Source organism: Canis lupus, chromosome X, assembly GCF_048164855.1.
Source record: "Canis lupus baileyi chromosome X, mCanLup2.hap1, whole genome shotgun sequence".
NCBI lineage: Eukaryota > Metazoa > Chordata > Mammalia > Carnivora > Canidae > Canis > Canis lupus.
In genome coordinates this window covers 76013167-76030609 of record NC_132876.1, presented here as the reverse complement: position 1 = coordinate 76030609, position 17443 = coordinate 76013167, and the positions used below count along the sequence as shown (strand labels likewise).

The 17443-nt window shown below is 39.8% G+C and overlaps 1 long non-coding RNA gene across 1 annotated transcript; it reads left to right on the top strand.

Annotated features, from left to right (window-relative positions):
- The first annotated feature begins 3490 nt into the window (after positions 1-3490).
- On the top strand, positions 3491-7373 carry LOC140627702 (uncharacterized). Its single transcript, XR_012026334.1, has 3 exons — positions 3491-3544; positions 5662-5822; positions 6221-7373. It is a non-coding gene; the product is annotated as an uncharacterized lncRNA (long non-coding RNA).
- The last annotated feature ends 10070 nt before the right edge of the window (positions 7374-17443 follow it).

Below are 17443 nucleotides of genomic sequence, written 5' to 3'. Positions count from 1 at the left end.
TATCAAAACCGGACAATAGAAAAACAACAAAAGCTAGAGAACAATATTCATGTTATATAGTCACATAAAAATCCCTAGAAAAATACTGGCAAATCATATTCAACAGCACACTAAAAGAAGGATTATACAGTGGGACCTAGTGGAATTAATTCCTGAAATGCAAGGATGGTTCAACATGTACAAATCAATCATTGAAATGGACTACATTAACAGAATGAAGAAAAAGACACAGGATCATATCAATGCAGAAGAAGCATTTGAGAACATTCCACACCCTTTTATCACACAAAAACAATTTAAAAAACTAAAAGATGGGATGCCTGGGTGGCTCAGTGGTTTAGAGCCTGCCTTCGGCCCAGGGCATGATCCTGGAGTCCTGGGATCAAATTCCACATCGGGCTCCCTGCATGGAGCCTGATTCTCCCTCGGCCTGTATCTCTGTCTCTCTCTCTATCTCTCTCTCTCTGTGTCTCTCATGAATAAATAAATTAAAAATCTTAAAAAAAAACTAGAAGACAACTCTCTAACCATATATATAGAAGCCATATATAGAAAGCCCACAGCAAGGTCACCTAGGTGACTCAACGGTTAAGCATCTGACTCTTGATTTCAGGTCAGGTCATGATCTCAGGGTCATGAGATCGAGCCCCCTGTTGGGTTCCCCACTCAGCGGGGAGTTTGCTTGAGACTCTCTTATTCTCTTTCCTTCCACCTCTCTCTCTGTCTCTCTGTCTCTCTCTCTCAAATAAATAAATAAATCTTAAAAAAAACTAACAAATGAAGAAAGCCCACCACAAACATCATACTGAATAGAGAACCCAAAAACATTTACTCTGATATAAAAATCCGAAAAAACATGACTGCTCTTGACAATTTTATTCAACAATAAAGTGGAATTTGTAGCCAGGACAATTAGGCAAGAAAGAGAAATAAAATTTGGAAATGAAGGTCTAGAATCATTTATACGTGGAAATAAAATAGTCTTGTATGTAAGAGAATCTAAAGATTTACCCAAGAAAATGTTAGAACTAATAAATTCAGCAAATTTGCTGGACAAAAAATAATCTACAAAGTAAATCAGTTGAAAAAAAAAGTAAATCAGTTGTATTTCTATTCATTAGCAATAAAAAATCCTGAAAGGAAATTTAGAAAATTACTCCTAAAACAAATAATCCAAATACTTGCATGGAACCACAGAAGACCTAGATTATCCAGAATAGTCTTGAGAAAGAAATATAAAGCTGGAGGCATCACACTTCCAGATTTTAAACTATATTAGAGGGACGCCTGGGTGGCTCAGCAGTTGAGCATCTGCCTTCGGCCCAGGGTGTGATCCTGGAGACCCGGGATCAAGTCCCACCTCGGGCTCTCTCCATGGAGCCTGCTTCCCCCTCTGCCTGTGTCTCTGCCTCTCTCTCTCTGTCTCTCTCTCTCTGTGTCTCTCATGAATAAATAAATAAAATCTTAAAAAAATTTAAAAAATAAACTATATTAGAAAGCTAGCATGATTAAAACAGTGTGGCATTGGCATAAAAACAGATACATAAGTCAATGGAAAAGAATAAAGTGTCCAGAAAAAAATATATATATGTGTGTGTGTGTGTGTGTGTGTGTGTGTGTGTACACAATACTGAATTAATTTAGAGGAAGACAAGAATATATAATAAATATTTTTATTTTTTATATAAATATTTATATTTTTTAAATAAATGGCTACTGGAAAAATGGGCAGCTACATGCAAAAGAATGAAGCTGGATCACTATCATACACCATAGATAAAAATAAACTCAGAATGGACTAAAGAGTTAACATAAGACCCGAAGCCATAAAATTCTTAGAAGAATGCACAAGAGGCTAAGCTCCTTGACATCAATCTTGGCAATGATATTTTTGGATTGGACACCAGCAGCAAAGGCAACTAAAGCAAAAATAAACATGGGGGGCTACAGCAAACTAAAAAGCTTCTCAACAGCAAAGGAAGCTATCAGCCAATAAAGAGGCAACCTACAGAATTGGAGAAAATATTTACAAGTCATATATTTGATAAAGGTTTAATATCCAAAATATAAAAATATCTTACACAACTCAATAGGATAAAAAGCAAATGATCCAATTAAAAATGGGCAGGGGGGGAGGGTTCCTGAGTGGCTCAGTGGTTTAGTGCCTACCTTCGGCCCAGGATGTGATCCTGGGGTCTCAGGATTGAGTCTCATGTCGGGCTCCTTGCATGGAGCCTGCTTCTCCCTCTGCCTGTGTCTCTGCCTCTCTCTCTCTCTCTCTCTCTGTCTCATGAATAAATAAATTTAAAAAATCTTTTTAAAAAAATGGGCAGAGGATCTGAATAGTTATTTTTCCAAAGACAAACAAATGGCCAATAGGTACATGAAAAAGTGCCCAGCATTACTAATCACTGAGGAAATGCACATCAAAGCCACAGCAATATATCACCTTAAGCCTGTTAGAATGGCTATTACAAAAAACAATAATAATAACTGTTGACTAAGATGTGGAGTATAGGGGACCCATGTGTACTGTTGGTGGAAATATAAGCTAGTGCAATTAGTACAGAAAACAATATGGAGTTTCCTCAAAAAAGTTAAAAATAAATTTGGCACATGGTCCAGCAATAATTACATTTCTACATATTTATCTATAGGAAATGAAATCATGATGTCAAAGAGTTATCTGTATCTGTAGCCCCATGTTCATTAAAACATTATTTACAATAATCAAGACATGAGGACAACTTAATTGCCCACAACAGATGAATAAAGAAAGAGAATGTGATTTTATATATAATATTTCATATATTATATATAATTGGATATTATTCAGCCACAAAAAATGTGAAAACCCTCCTTTTGTGACAATATGGAGGAAACTTGAGGGCCTTATCCTAAGTGAAATAAGTCATCCAGAGAAAGACAAATACCATATGACCTCACTTATATTTGAAATTAAAACAAACACAGAAACAAAATCCCTCACAAATATAGAAAATGTATTAGTGGTTGCCAGAGTTGGAAGTGGTTCTTTGGAAAAGATAAAAATGGACAACCTCTAGCAAGACTGACATAAACAAAAGGAGAGAAGAAACAAATCATCAGTATAACGAATGAAAAGGACTGTCACTACAAGTCTTACAGACAACAGAATAATAAAAGAATACAATGAATAACTACACAAATGAATATGACAACTTACAAGTCTCACCAATTTGTAGGAAACAAATAACTATCACAACTCATCTGATATGAAATACATAGGTTTAATATTCCTTTAATTGTGATGGAAATAGTTTCCATATTTATATTTTAAAAACTGTCAAAAAGAAATTTCCTGGCCTTGATAGTTTCACTGGACAATTCTATCAAATATTTAAAGAAGAATTAAAGCACGTATTTTTTAAATTGTCTTTGATTTCTTCTCCATCAACCCATTTGCCGTTTGGTAGCATGTTCAGCCTCCACATATTTTTGGTTTTTCCAGTTTTCTTCTTGCAACTGATTACACGTTTCATACTGTTGTGGTCAGAAAACATATGTAAGTATGATTTCAATCTTCTTAAATTTACTGAGACTTGTTTTTTTGCCTAACATGTGATCTATTCTGGAGAATTTTCCATGTGCACCTGAAAAATAATGTGTATCCTGTTCTTTTGGGATGGAATATTTTGTATGTATCTGCTATGTCCAACTGGTCTAATGTGACATTCAAAGACAGCTTCCATATTGATTTTCTGCCTGGATGATCTATCCATTGATATGAGGTGTTAAAGTCCCCTATTATTATTGTATTACCATCAGTTTCTCTCTTTATGTCCCTTAAGATTTGCTTTATGTGGGCAGCCCAGGTAGCTCAGGGGTTTTGCGCCGCCTTTACCCAGGGCCTGATCCTGGAGACCCGGGATCATGTCCCACGTCGGGCTCCCTGCATGGAGCCTCCTTCTCCCTCTTCCTGTGTCTCTGCCTCTCTCTCTCTCTCTCTCTCTGTGTGTGTCTCTCATGAATAAATAAATAAAATCTTTTTTAAAAAAAGATTATAGCTAACTGAGAAAAAAACATTTGTTTTATGTATTTAGGTGCTCCAATGGTGGGTGCAAAATGGTTGAAGGTGAATGGAAGAGGCAGGCTTCCAGTTATGGAAGGAATAAATCAGAAAAAAGAGTACAGCATAGGGAATACAGTCAGTAGTATTATAACAGTGTTGCATGGTGACAGATGATAGCTACAGTTGTGGTGAATATAGCATAAAGCACACAGTTGTTGTTGAATCACTATGCTGTACACTGGAAACTAATGTAACATCGTGTGTCAATTACACTCCAGTAAAGAATACAAAAAAAAAACATTGTTTTATATATATACAAAAGGAATGTAAAACTATAGACAACTCTAATAGTTGGGTAACAGCTCAGGAAAAACCTTAAAGTTTAATATGATTGAAATTTAAATGAGGGAATACTAAAAAATGTTTTTGTTAGGGCACCCAGGTGGTTCAGTTGGTTGAGCATCTGACTCTTGATCTCAGCTGAGGTCTTGATCTCACAGTTGTGAGTTCGAGCCCCATGTTGGGCTCCATGCTGGGCATGACTACTTAATTTTTCTTGTTGCTGTTAAGGATAGAAAACAATCTTAGGTTTTCCTTATTCGTAATGTCATTGGAGCACCTTCATTTTCCTCATGTTGTTTGGATGATAGGTTTCCTTTTTTTTAAGATTTTATTTATTTATTCGTGAGAGACACAGAGAGAGAGGCAGAGACATAGGCGGAGGGAGAAGCAGGCTCCATACACGGAGCCCAATGTGGGACTCCACCCCGGGACTCCGGGATCACGCCCTGAGCCGAAGGCAGACACCCAGCCACTGAACCACCCAGGCATCCTGGATGATAGGTTTCCTGAAGAAGGAAAAGACCGCGCTAAGGCTCCAAAAACTAGGTCAGTGGAAGAGGTGGATGATGGGGGTGGGGGGGGGGCAAGAGAGGAAGGCTTGGAGTACAGTGACCAACCCCAGTTTGCCCAGGCCTGAGGGAATTCCAAGAATGCACATCTTTCAGTGCTAAAACCAGGAAAACCTGGGCAAACTGGGGAGGCTTCGGTCACCCCATCAGGGAAAGAGAGGATGCTAAGGTAATATTTATCTTATATTTTCTGGACCTTTCACAAATGTCACAAATGATATTCTATAGTGCCTTGGTGGCACAGTCTGTTAAGCATCCGTCTTCAGCTCAGGTCAAGATCCTGGATTTCTGGGATCAAACCCAGTGTGGGGCTCCCTGCTCAGCAGGGAGTCTGCTTCTCATCTTCTTCTGACCCTCCCCCTGCTCATGCTCTCATTATCTCTCTCTCTCTCTCTCTCTCTCTCTCATGAATAAATAGTAAAAAAACTCTTTTTAAAAAAGATATCCTAGACGCACCTGGGTAGCTCAGTGATTGAGCGTATGCCTTTGGCTCAGAGTGTGATCCCGGGGTCCTGGGATTGAGCCCCACATCAGGCTCCCCGTAGGGAGCCTGCTTCTCCCTCTGCCTGTGTCTCTGCCTCTATGTGTCTCTCATGAATAAATAAATAAAATATTTTTTAAAAAGTTATTCTATACTTCCAAATATACTGCCATAATTGGAGAGTTGACTAATCTATGATTATTCTCCTGAATATCTAGGTGGTGATCTCATCAAGGAAGCCTGGGGTCACGGTCTGCCCCAAAACTGCCTTCCTAATTGGAGTAGAAGTCATCAATATTTTTAGATGTTACAATACTGCATAATTCCAGCCATTGGATACTCTTCATCTGTAGGAAGACATTTCGTTGAGAAATAAAAGGTCTAAGTTTAATTCCTTTCTCCTATTCCCACTTCTGATCTCTCCTTTTCTCTCCTTCATTAACAGTTGGGCAATAAACCTTACCAAGATCACATATTCTAGCACTCTAGTCAGGGCTTACCTCCTCTCACTTCCCATTTCCCTAGCCTACATTCTCCCCAAAAGACCACAATTTTAAAATGAAAGTAGAAATATTGACTGGACACAAAAATACATCCTGTGTACTGGGATCACAGTGTAATGAGTCAAGAACCCAGGAATGGTCTCTACTGCTTTGTCAGACCGATTAAATGGACTGGAAACTAATGCATGATGATCACTCACCTGTCATTCTTTTTATTCCATGGCAATATGAAAAAATAAAATGCCAACTCATCATTGTTTTAATTTACTTGCAGATAAACAGCTGTTTCCATGATAGTCACACTTCAGAATCACTTAACCAAGATATTTGTGTGAGTTTACACATTACCGATGGTCTGAGAAGCAGAGGGGGAGATTACAAGAAGACATGGGAAATAATCAACACTGAACATTTACAACCTAAAAGGAGACATTGTAAGGTGTAATTTTTCACTTGTTCACTGCTTTTGTGGGCTCCAATCTTGCACCTTCTTTCTTGGCCCCATTTATCACTTCTAGATGCTTTGCTTCCCCTCTTTCTAAGGACCTTTCCCTCAGGCCTCATCCGCCACACACATAACACTCACCACCACTCCTTATAAATATTAAGTTATACTGTGCATCTTCTTCTACCTATCCAAAGACTGACTAATGGGCTCCGATAAACAGCTAAAAGGCAGACCATCTGTTTCAGTCCCACACTACAGAAGCACACACACAAAAATCAGCACAGGCCTTGACATTTTAATGTCACACTTCTTTCTTCCTGTTCCTACTACTCTGGAGAGAAGAGAGCAATAAAGATATTTATTTCCACACTGCTATGAATTATGCCATTTACTCTGGAAAGCAAAGCAACTGCAGTCTATTCTAGTTTATTTTGCTCTTGCTTTATTATGCAATCACATGTATACTTACTCAAATTTCCTATAACGATGAGATATTACTTTTATACGTAAGAAAAGAACTAAAACATGTTATTGCAAAAAGAAATTAGTTTCATTAAGACATTTCTGGACAAGCTGTCTATATGAGCAGGCACATATCATTAAGTGATATGAAACATGAACAATTGCAATCATGACACAGGAATGGCTACATGATATATTGTCTGTCACAGAGTAAGATGTTATTACACAAGCTTGTTCTTGCTTAAGGGGACAACACAGAAACAAAAAGTTATATACATATGTAGGTATGTATGTCTGGATGAATGGATGGATACATGTATACATGTGCAGACCATCGACCATAACAATAGGTGTAAAGAATACATGCTAAACTCCTCAGAGAAAGGGAGGAGATTCTTGACTGTATATACTCGTGTATTATTTGGATTCTTATAATGAGCTTGAACTGTAAATATTATCTTTGTAATTAAAAAATTTAATGGAGGAGAAAAAGCTGACATACACTTAGTGATTACTATAACCCTACAAATAAATAGAGCAAAGGTTGGTAATCGTGTACTGTCATTTCTCAAGAATAGACTTCAAATGAATGCATGATTTTCTAGATTAAAGATTGTATTTCCCAGCCTTTCTTGTCATCTGTGGCCATGAGAATAAATTCCGGTCAATGGGTTTTATTTATTTATTTTTATTTTTTAGATTTTACTTATTCATGAGAGACACACAGAGGAAGGCAGAGACATAGGCAGAAGGAGAAGCAGGCTCCCCGTGGGGGAGCCTGATATGGGACTCAATCCCAGGACCCCAGGATAACGACCTGACTGGAGCCAAAGGCAGACACTCAACCACTGAGCTACCCAGGTGCCCCAAGGTCAATGTTTTTTTTTTTTTTTTAAGATTTTATTTATTTGTTCATGAGAGACACAGAGCAGGGGGGGCGGGCAGAGACACAGGCAGAGAGATAAGCGGGCTCCCATGCAGGGAGACTGACGTCGGACTCGATCCCAGGACTCCAGGACCACGCACTGGGAAGAGGCAGGCACTAAACCAGTGAGCCATCCAGGGATCCCCGGTCCAATTTTTTTTTTAAGATTTAATTCACTGAGAGACACAGAGAGAGAGAAAGAGGCAGAGACACAGGCAGAGGGAGAAGAAGGCTCCATGTAGGGAGCCAGATGCGGGACTCGATCCTCAGACTCCAGGACACGCCCCTGGCTGAAGGCGGAGCTAAACCACTGAGCCACCGCGGCTGCCCTGGTCAATGTTATTTTTTTTTTAATAATAAATTTATTTTTTATTGGTGTTCAATTTGTCAACATACAGAACAACACCCAGTGCTCATCCCATCAAGTGCCCCCCTCAGTGCCCGACACCCAGTCACCCCCGTTCCCCGCCCTCCTCCCCCTTCCACCACCCCTAGTTCGTCTCCCAGAGTTAGGAGTCTGCCATGTTCTATCTCCCTTTCTGATATTTCCCACTTATTTTTTCTCCTTTCCCCTTTATTCCCTTTCATTATTATTTATATTCTCCAAATGAATGAGACCATATAATGTTCGTCCTTCTCCAATTGACTTATTTCACTCGGCATAATACCCTCCAGTTCCAACCATGTAGAAGCAAATGGTGGGTATTTGTCCACAGTTTGGCTATTGTGGACATTGCTGCTATAAACATCGGGGTACACGTGTCCCGGCGTTTCATTGCATCTGTATCTTTGGGGTAAATCCCCAGCAGTGCAATAGCTGGGTTGTAGGGCAGGTCTATTTTTAACTCTTTGAGGAACCTCCACACAGTTTTCCAGAGTGGCTGCACCAGTTCACATTCCCAGCAACAGTGCAAGAGGGTTCCCTTTCCTCCGCATCCTCTCCAACATTTGTGGTTTCCTGCCTTGTTAATTTTCCCCATTCTCACTGGTGTGAGGTGGCATCTCATTGTGGTTTTGATTTGTATGTCCCTGATGGCAAGTGATGCAGAGCATTTTCTCATGTGCGTGTTGGCCACGTCTATGTCTTCCTCTGTGAGATTTCTGTTCATGTCTTTTGCCCATTTCATGATTGGATTGTTTGTTTCTTTGCTGTTGAGTTTAAGAAGTTCTTTATAGATCTTGGAAACTAGCCCTTTATCTGATACGTCATTTGCAAATATCTTCTCCCATTCTGTAGGTTGTCTTGCAGTTTTGTTGACTGTATCCTTTGCTGTGCAAAAGCTTCTTATCTTGATGAAGTCCCAATAGTTCATTTTTGCTTTTGTTTCTTTTGCCTTTGTGGATGTATCTTGCAAGAAGTTACTGTGGCCAAGTTCAAAAAGGGTGTTGCCTGTGTTCTCCTCTAGGATTTTGATGGAATCTTGTCTCACATTTAGATCTTTCATCCATTTTGAGTTTATCTTTGTGTATGGTGCAAGAGAGTGGTCTAGTTTCCTTCTTCTGCATGTGGATGTCCAATTTTCCCAGCACCACTTATTGAAGAGACTGTCTTTCTTCCAGTGGATAGTGTTTCCTCCTTTGTCGAATATTAGTTCACCATAAAGTTGAGGGTCCACTTCTGGATTCTCTATTCTGTTCCATTGATCTATGTGTCTGTTTCTGTGCCAGTACCACACTGACTTGATGACCACAGCTTTATAGTACAACCTGAAATCTGGCATTGTGATGCCCCTAGCTATGGTTTTCTTTTGTAATTTTCCCCTGGCTATTCGGAGTCTTTTCTGATTCCACACAAATCTTAAAATAATTTGTTCTAACTTTCTGAAGAAAGTCCATGGTATTTTTATAGGGATTCCATTAAACGTGTAAATTGCCCTGGGTAACATTGACATTTTCACAATATTAATTCTGCCAATCCATGAGCATGGAATACTTTTCCATCACTTTGTGTCTTCCTCAAGTTCTTTCAGAACTGTTCTATAGTTTGTAGGGTATAGATCCTTTACATCTTTGGTTAGGTTTATTCCTAGGTATCTTATGCTTTTGGGTATAATTGTAAATGGTATTGACTCCTTAATTTCTCTTTCTTCAGTCTCATTGTTAGTGTATAGAAATGCCACTGACTTCTGGGCATTGATTTTGTATCCTGGCACACTGCCAAATTGCTGGATGAGTTCTAGCAATCTTTCTCTATTTTTTCCAGTTCCAGTTTGGGTAGTTTGTGGTTTTCCAGAAAGGCGTCCATTTCTCCTAGATTGCTTAATATATTGGCGTATAGCTGTTCATAATATGTTTTTAAAATCGTTTGTATTTCCTTAGTGTGGTAGTGATCGCTCCTTTCTCATTCATGATGTTATTAATTTGAGTCTTCTCTCTCTTCTTTTTAATAAGTCTGGCTAAGGGTTTATCTATCTTATTAATTCTTTCAAAGAACCAACTTCTGGTTTTGTTGATCTGTTCCACAGTTCTTCTGGTCTCGATTTCGTTGAGTTCTGCTCGAATCTTTATTAACTCTCTTCTTCTGCTGGGTGTAGGATATATTTGCTGTTTTTTCTCTAGCTCCTTTCTGTGCAAGGTTAGCTTTTGTATTTGAGTTCTTTCCAGTTTTTGGACGGATGCTTGTATTGCGATGTATTTCCCCCTCAGGACTGCTTTTGCTGCATCCCAAAGATTTTGAACGGTTGTATCTTCATTCTCATTAGTTTCCATGAATCTTTTTAATTCTTCCTTAATTTCCTGGTTGACCCTTTCATCTTTTAGCAGGATGGTCCTTAACCTCCATGTGTTTGAAGTCCTTCCAAAATTCTTGTTGTGATTTAGCTCTAAATTCAAGGCATTATTTTCTGAGAATACACATGGGACAATCCCAATCTTTTGGTATTGGTTCAGTCCTGATTTGTGACCCAGTATGTGGTCTATTCTGGAGAAAGTTCCCTGTGCACTTAAGAAAAATACGTACTCAGTTGCGTTTGGACGTAAAGTTCTGTAGATATCTGTGAAATCCATCTGGTCCAGTGTATCATTTAAAGCCTTTGTTTCTTTGGAGATCTTGTGCCAGAAGACCTATCAAGTGTAGAAGCGCTAGATTGAAGTCACCAAGTGTAAGTGTATTATTATCTAAGTTTGTCTTAACTTTGCTTATTAATTGATTGATATACTTGGCAGCTCCCACATTCGGGGCATACATATTGATGATTGTTAAGTCCTCTTGTTGGCTGGATCCTTTAAGTAGGATATAGTATCCCTGTTCATCTCTCACTACAGTCTTCGGGGTAAATTTTAGTTTATCTGATATAAGGATGGCTACCCCGCCTTCCTTTTTAGGACCATTTGAATGGTAAATGGTTCTCCAACCTTTTATTTTCAGGCTGTAGGTGTCCTTCTGTCTAAAATGAGTCTCTTGCAGACAGCAAATAGATGGGTCCTGCTTTTTTTTCCAGTCTGACACCCTGTGCCTTTTGATGGGGTCATTAAGCCCATTCACATTCAGAGTTATTATTGAAAGATATGAGATTACTGTCATCATGATACCTATTCAGTTCCTGTTTTTGTGGATTGTTCCACTGAAATTCTTCTTAAAGGGGAATTTTAAGAGTCCCCCTTAAAATTTCTTGCAGAGCTGGTTTGGAGGTCACATGTTCTTTCAGTTCCTGTCTGTCTTGGAAGCTCTTTATCTCTCCTTCTATTCTGAATGAGAGCCTTGCTGGATAAAGTGTTCTTGGTTGCATGTTCTTCTCATTTAGGACCCTGAATATATCCTGCCAGCCCTTTCTGGCCTGCCAGGTCTCTGTGGAGAGGTCTGCTGTTAACCTAATACTTCTCCCCATAGAAGTTAGGGATTTCTTGTGTCTTGCTGCTTTAAGGATCTTCTCTTTATCTTTGGAATTTGCAAGCTTCACTATTAAATGTCGAGGTGTTGAACGATTTTTATTGCTTTTAGGGGGGGATCTCTCTATTTCCTGAATCTGAATGCCTGTTTCCCTTCCCAGATTAGGAAAGTTTTCAGCTAGGATTTCTTCGAATACATATTCTGGACCTCTGTCCCTTTCAGCGCCCTCGGGAACCCCAATTAAACGTACGTTTTTCTTCCTCAGGCTGTCGTTTATTTCCCTTAATCTATTTTCATGATCTTTTAATTGTTTTCCTCTTTTTTCCTCAGTTTCCCTCTTTGCCATCTACTTGTCTTCTATGTCACTCACTTGTTCTTCCACCTCATTAACCCTCGTCTCTTGGACCTCTAGTTTGGATTGCATCTCATTCAATTTATTTTCAATTTCTGCCTGAGTAGATCTAAATTCTGCAGTCATGAAGTCTCTTGAGTCCTTTCTGCTTTTTTGTAGAGCCACCAGTAGGTGTATAATAGTGCTTCTGAATTGGCTTTCTGACATTGAATTGTAATCCAGATTTTGTAACTCTGTGGGAGAGAGGACTGTTTCTGATTCTTTCTTTTGAGGTGAGGTTTTCCTTCTAGTCATTTTGCTCAGTGCAGAGTGGCCAAAAACAAGTTGTATTGGGAAAAGGAGAAACGGAGAGAAGAGAAAGAAGGAAAGAAAAAGAAAAAAGAAAAAAGGAAGAAAAAAGAAAAAAAAAGAAAAACAAAAGAAAAAAGGGGGGTAGCAAACGGAAATCAAAAAACAAAATAAAAACAAGGGGGAGTATCCTCTGATTCTGTATACTGTAAGTCCCTCAACTTCCCCTGGAACTTTCCAGTGCTGCTTGGTCATTAATTTGTTTTTCCCCTGTCTGTCTAGCTGGTCTTCTGGGGGAGGGGCCTGCCGTGCTGATTTTCAGGTGTTAGCACTTGGGGGAGCTGCTCAGCCCCCTGCCTGGTGCAGGGCTCAGGCAAAGATGTTTATCCTGTTTATCCCGTGAGGCCACTGTGAGGCTCAGTGGGGGTTGTTTATCCTGTGAGGCCCCAGGAGGAACAACAGTGGCAGCGGAGGGCCACGTCTCCAGCCCTGGATTTAGCTCCAGCAGTAACTATGGAGCTCTCAGTCTGCAGGGGCCTGGATGCTCCGGGGGCGGGGCCGCTGATCTGTTCAGCCTGGGGTAGGAGTGTCTTTGTTGTCCTGTGCTCTCCTGGCTTCTGCCTGTCCCGGGGGGAGTGCCGGATCTTGGGCTGTGTCCCCGGCGCCCTGTGGTCCTGGGCCTGTGCTGTTGGATTCGTGCTCCTGGCCGCGCTGCCCCCTCGGCGCGGAGCCTCTGCCAGAGCCGCTTCTGAGCTGCTCCCTGGCGGCGCCCTGCGCGCGCTGCAGCCCTTTAGGGAGCTTGGCCGCGGGGTGTGGCGCGCTCTTCCTGGGGCGCAGGTGCTCTGTTAGTGTCCCAGGGAGCCTGAGGGCATCCCCGCCCCTCCTGGGATCCTGCTCTAACTCCCTGGGAGCGCCTTTCCCTCCAGGAAGATTAGTGAAACTCCTGCTTCTCCAGGCGGGGCTTTCCTGTCCTGGGGACACTGGCCTCGGCCTTAGCCCGCCTTCTCGCGGGCCCCTCCCCCTTGGATGCCTTTTGTTTCTTTATTTCTTTTTTCCCTGTCTTCCTACCTTGATAGAAGCGTGAACTCTTCTCACTGTAGCATTCCAGGTGTTCTCTCTTTAAATCTCAGGCCGAATTCATAGATTTTCAGGATGATTTGAAGGTTATCTAGGTAATTTGGTGGGGACTTGGGGACCCTACTCTTCCACCATCTTGCCCCCTGGTCAATGGGTTTTAAGTAGAAAGACTATGTGACAGATTCCTAAAAACCTCATTAAAAGATAGCTGGTATGCAACTTCTGCCTATGACCAACAAGTTGCACCATTTTTCTTTTCTTTCTCCTGCAAGGAGTATGGACTGACGGTAGAGCTCTGAGTTATTTTGAAAAATGAGATTAAAGATCACATCCTGGGATGCCTGGTGGCTCAGTGGTTGAGGGTCTGCCTTTGGCTCAAGTCATGATCCCCGGGTCCTGATCGAGTCCCACATCGGCCTCCCTTTTGATTGTAATTATTAATGTGTATCCATATAAATTGATGCATATCATGTTGCAAAATTATTACAACGTGTCAAATACCGTGTGCAGTATATTGCCTTAGTGTTGCACACTATCTGCTACTTCTTCCGTAGGAGGATTATATTTTCCTGACCTACTGATGTCAAGTTGAAGGTTGATGTGTTCCATGTCTAAGCTTTAAGAGACATCACATGGCTCTATCATTCCTCTTTTCATTGTATCACAAGAATAGCTTGTCTCAGATAAGGGCTAGTCATCCAACCTGGATTCTAAAATAAAATGATACATAGAACATCCCCACAGCTAACGAGTAATGTGAACAAGAAACAAATCTTTGTTGTTGTAAGTTAGTGAGTTCTCAGGGCTATTTGTTCATTCTCAAGGCTTGACTAGCAAAAAATTAAGCGATCATGGTAACTCCTATTTTAGAATATATCTTATAAAAAATCTGTGCTTGGGACACCTGAGTGGCTCAGTGGTTGAGCATCTGCCTTTGGCTCAGGGCGTACTCCCTGTCCGGGGATCGAGTCCCGCATCGGGCTCCTAGTGAGGAGCCCACTTCTCCCTCTGCCTATGTCTCTGCCTCTCTCTGTGTCTCTCATGAATAAATAAGTAAAATCTAAAATAAAAGTGAAAATAAACAAAAAAAAATCTATGCTTAATATGAGAGGGCAGAGAGAGGGAGCTTAGAGCCGTATTGAAGCTTTAGGTCACTAAGAAAGGATCTCCCACCAACCCAAACCCTTAAGGTATATATTCCTGTGAGGTATACTGGAATAATCAACCTAAAAAAATCAGACTATAGGCAGCTCAAATTTCACATGAACTCGTTGTGAAGACTTTTGAAAAATACTTTGTGGTTTCCCTATAGATGGAATAAAATTTCTCTGTATTCCAATTTTAGTGTGAGGAACCCTAAAGTTAATGTCTATGATATCTCTTATCAAATCTTGTTTGGGGACAAATGTAATTAATAGTTTTAGGCTATGGTAATAGTCATGTGTTCTATATTAATAACATACACGGTCCATTATTAACGGGCTTAACACTTGAGGACTTGCCACAATGTCCTGGCTGTGAGAACGTCGCAGTTTGTAGAAGGTGGGTTTGGCAAAAATATAGAGTGTGTTAAGCTTTACTCATTTTATTCTTAAAAGTTTCATGGTACAAGCTTATGACAAGCTGTTAAAGGGACATATTTTAGTAGAAAAACTTACTGAGTAGATTCGTATACTCTCAAAAAAAATTTCATGCTTGACTCTTTCAAAATTATGCTTTTTTAAAAGATTATTTATTTTTTTACTCATGAGAGGCAGAGAGAGGGAGAGAGATAGGGAGAGAGGGGAAGAGAGAGAGAGAGAGAGAGGCAGAGACACAGGCAGAAGGAGAAGCAGGCTCCATGCAGGGAGTCCGATGTGGGACTCAATCCCAGGACTCCAGGATCACGCCCTGGGCCGAAGGCAGGCTCCAAACCGCTGAGCCACCCAGACGTCCCCCAAATTATGTTTTAATTACAAAAGTAATACACAGTATAAAATATCAAACAATACTAATTACATAGGGGGAAAAATAAAAGTGTCATTTCAGCTCCCTCTGATCCAAATCTCATCCTTCAGAGGCAAGCATTTTAAGAGTTTTGGAGCCTACCTATCATCATGCACACACACACATACACACATGTATAAAGAAGATAAGCTATTTCCTACTTCAACTATACATTTTATTTAATGATTTGCTTTCTTTACTAATCATTATGACAGAGATATCTTGCCATGTCAGTACATCTAGCTCCTCCCTCATTCTTTCCCCATATTGCATAGTCTAAATATCTTAGAGAGTAATCTCCATAATGTCTTTGGGACATTTCCTGTGCTGGGCATTTAGACTATTACAAATATTTCCCCTTCATCAACCATAATGCAATGATATTTTCATACGTTATCAATTTAGAATTTTCCAAGAGAATCCACCACCCAGTATTATGGCTATTAAACCCCAAACAAGATCCAGATAATTTGCCCTTCTTGTTTAAGTGGGAGAAACATGCATGAAGCTGACTACATAAGCACTCCTAGATGGCACTCATGATGATGGCAATGAGGATAATGATAACTCATATTTAATGAGTACCCAGGTATCACACATTTGATGGTTATTAAAATTATTTACTTGTCAAAAAAAACCTATGAGGTAGTCGCCACTATATTTCCTTAAATCTAAGATTCATATATTGTCATATTCTATCAACTCTGAATTCAAGATGTGCATCAGTATACTTGGAAGGGTTTTTTTTTTTCCCATGGTAGACCAAATAAATAATAATAGTGCATCTTACTATTGACTGGATTTGGCAATATACAGTACAGTATCATTCTCATTGCATAAATGGAAACACTGAGACTAGGGAACATAAGTACCCTGTCCAACATTAGACAGCTAATAAATGACAGAGATGGGATTCTTACCCAGGAAAACTGACAGTGGATTTCAAAATTATTATTATTGACTTACACTTTTCTATAATTTTCCAATTTTCTACCTTGAACTAGTTTCTCTTACCATGAGAAATTCTGAACTCATACAAAGAAGACAGAATGGACCTTCCATGTTCCCATCACCCAGCTTCAATGGTTATCTTTTTTTTTTTCTTAATCCATTAGCCAACACCAATTATTTTCAGGCAAATCACAGATACCAAATTATTCTCTATATCTGAATTAATCTCTAAGACAAAGATTATTTTAAAGCATAACCATGATCCTATTATTGATGTAGGAAAGATGTTAAAGGTTTGAGGCCAATGGCCCAGAAAGAATTCTTGAGACATCTTGGTGCAAAAAAGGTTGTTTTATTAAAGCACAAGGACAGGAACCATGGGAAGAAAGAGCTGTACTGGGGTTGTGAGGAGTGACTGATTATATGGTTTCATATAATATGAATTAGGAATAGCGTAAGCCTCCCAGGCATTTCAGAAACAAGGTTTCCAGGATCCCAAGGGGGCTAGATATTGTTAGGAAAAGGTCATTTATTACCACTTAGTAAAAACTCAGTCATGAGACTCTTCAGATGTATATCAGTGGGCTATATGCTTGGGAGATGATTGCTAACAGGTATCTTGAGCAGAGGGTGGTTGTGGTGGTGGATAGAGATAAAGGAAGTTTCCAAATGAATTCTTATATGTTAAAGTAGACTTACAGGATCCTAGGGGGTCCGGCTTAGATTGCCTTTTGCCCTTAGCAAAGTATTAACATCCAGGCAGCTGAGTTTCTAGAGGAATGTCACTCTGCCTGCTTCAAGGACTTGTCAGTGGGTAGGTAAGGACTTGTCCTTACAGGTAGTAAGGAAATTTAATTTTTCTTTTGCCTTTGTTTCCCACATCTTTATCACATAAAAAATTAACAATAATTTCTTAATATCATCAAATATTCAGTGTTCAGATATGCCCAATTGCTATCACAAATAATGCTGCAATGAATGCATTATATGTGTACGTATGAGTATGTTTTCATTTTTATTAGTAACGGTTTTGGATAAATTCCTACAAGATAGAATTTCTAGGCCAAAGAGTAACAACTTTCCAAGTTTGTAACATAAGCCAAACTGCCTAACAATAAATTGTTTTGCTAATTTACACTCTTATCAATACCGTAATTGAGTGCTAGTTTTCCCAAACCC